The sequence below is a fragment of the Orbicella faveolata genome, unplaced genomic scaffold (assembly GCF_042242905.1).
Source record: "Orbicella faveolata isolate gen_17 unplaced genomic scaffold, um_ofav_v1 contig_3, whole genome shotgun sequence".
Taxonomy (NCBI): Eukaryota; Metazoa; Cnidaria; class Anthozoa; order Scleractinia; family Merulinidae; genus Orbicella; species Orbicella faveolata.
The window spans coordinates 6842501-6845000 of NW_028301558.1; positions in this window are offsets into that span (position 1 = coordinate 6842501).

Below are 2500 nucleotides of genomic sequence, written 5' to 3' on the forward strand. Positions count from 1 at the left end.
CCATCCCAAGCATGTCTTCAAAGCTATTCCTTTTGGAGTAGCGACTAGATTGAAGAGAAATTGCTCTGAAGAAACTTTCCTTGCCGAGAGAACAGTTGAGTACAAGGGTTATCTTGTTAATCAGGGTTATCCCTCCAAATTAGTTGACGATCAATTCTTCAAAGCCTCCACCATTTCTAGGAATGATTTACTACGGCAACGCGGAAAACAATCGAAGAAATTATTTCCATTTGTTCTCACATTTAATCCTAATTTGCCTAATGTGAGTAGCATAATTAGAAAGCATTTGTTGATTTTGCAATCCAACCCTAAATTGAAAGAACTTTTCCCTCAAGGCTCTATCATACCATCTTTTCGTAGAACAAAAAACCTGAAAGAAATATTAGCACCATCTCGTTTTAAAACCGCCGATGAGGGACAAACAATTCAGCCAAACAATGGCTGTTTTAAATGTGCAAGAAATAGATGCGATCTCTGTCGAAATTTCTTTGTTGAATCTAAATCATTTCTGAGTTTTAAAACGGGCAGAAAATACACCTTTCATTCAAGGCTTTCTTGTGATTCTAAAAACGTGATCTATTTAGTTTCCTGCAAGAAATGTCGTTTACAGTACATAGGATCAACTACCACCGATTTTCGGGTTAGGTTTCGTAACCACAAGTCTGCTATGCTCACAAACAAAACCACTTGTGAGGTAGCAGTACATTTCAATAAAATTCCACACTCCTTGGATGATTTTGAATTCCAATGCATTGATCAGGTGCAGGCCCCTAATGACTCAGACGAGATCGATAGGTTTTTAATTACGAAAGAGGCTTATTGGAGTGCTCAACTGTTCTCTTTGGCTCCCCATGGCTTAAATAAAAGAAAAGAATTTCACTCCAAAAACAGAATTTGTTATAATTAACTTTCTCTTGTGTAAATCTGCGTTCGCGCCATAAGGCAGTTCAAAGGCCCTTCCTTGGATTTTGTCAGCTTTTTGGGTGTTAGGTATGCTCAAAGGCCCTGCCTGGGATCTTATTACAGCTTATTGTTTAAGGGCCCCTCCAGGGATTTTATTGCTTGTCAACCCTTTAATGCTCCAAAGGCCTCGATTTGGGATTTTGTTATTAATCTTGTCCAGCGTAAACGTAGGTTTCTGTTTTTTTTTTCAACTGCTTATCTTTGCAAACTATTTTTCCCGTTATATTTACCGCATTGCAAGAGTCCGTTTTATCTATTTTAACTCCTTTAGTTTTTAGGTTGAATTTAACCTAGTTCTGCAATTATCACGCTTTATAATGTAATTATGCACAGTATTGTATTCTTTTCGTTCGGTCTATTAATTATCACCCTGTATGACGCAATTTATAGTACAGCATTGTATTTCTCGTTTTGCATTTTCTTCCTGTATTGTATTAATCACGTTGTATTAATAGCACAATATTGTATTTTTTCATTTCGTTACGTAATCTCCCACACTGTAACCGTATTTAAACTTAGTTTTCGTCCTTTTTCTCTTGTAACTGATGAAGGTCTAAGACCGAAACGTTTTTCTATTAAATTTTTAATTTTTTAACTTTTTTTACCGTCAGAAGTTGTCCGTCCTTGCTTTATCAAACGTTTATATATATATATATATATATATATATATATATATATATATATATATGTAAACGATGTTGGTTTGCCAACGATGATGCCTTGGAGAAAAGGATCCAGTGGATACAGAACGCTTCTTCTTTAAATAATTATAGGTTGAATAAACAGAAGAAGATGCGAACTTTTCTCGTAGGGGGTCTTTAATTCAAGTGGACGTTTCGCCCATTCGGGCTTCTTCAACACTAAGAATATCAATACTCGGAATAAAATTTACAAAAAGTGAAAAAGCCTTAAATAAGTTACAAAACAATAACTTACAAAGAGAACAAAGAAATAAAATATTTTTTCACATAAGATTACATAAGAATTACGTAATAATAATAATAATAATAAAATAATAATAAAATAATAATAATAATATAATAAATAATAAATAATAAATAATATAATAAATAATAATAATAATAATAAATAAATAATAATAATAAAAATAGCAAAACGCCCGCTAAAAAGCAAATAAAATCAAATAAAATACAGCACCAAGATGGTGTTAATTGTAGCGAATCCTATTCCTGGAATTAAACTCGCACCTTTTGTTGAGTCCATGAGGTGTGAGGGTGCATAATTGAGCACACCAAAAGGCCTCTCTTGTGAGCAAACGGTCATCAAGACTATTATTATTTACACTAACATTACACAACTGTTCAATAATTAAAAATTCAAAATCTGCCAGAGCATGAGGCTCTTTGTTAAAATGAATAGCAACTTCACAAGTACGTTTTTTGGTGATCATAGAAGACTTGTGGTTGCGGAAACGAATTTTAAATTCGTTACTTGTGGAACCAACATATTGCACATTGCATTTCTTGCAAGTAACCAAGTAGATGACATTTTTAGATTTACAATTAAGAATCTGCGT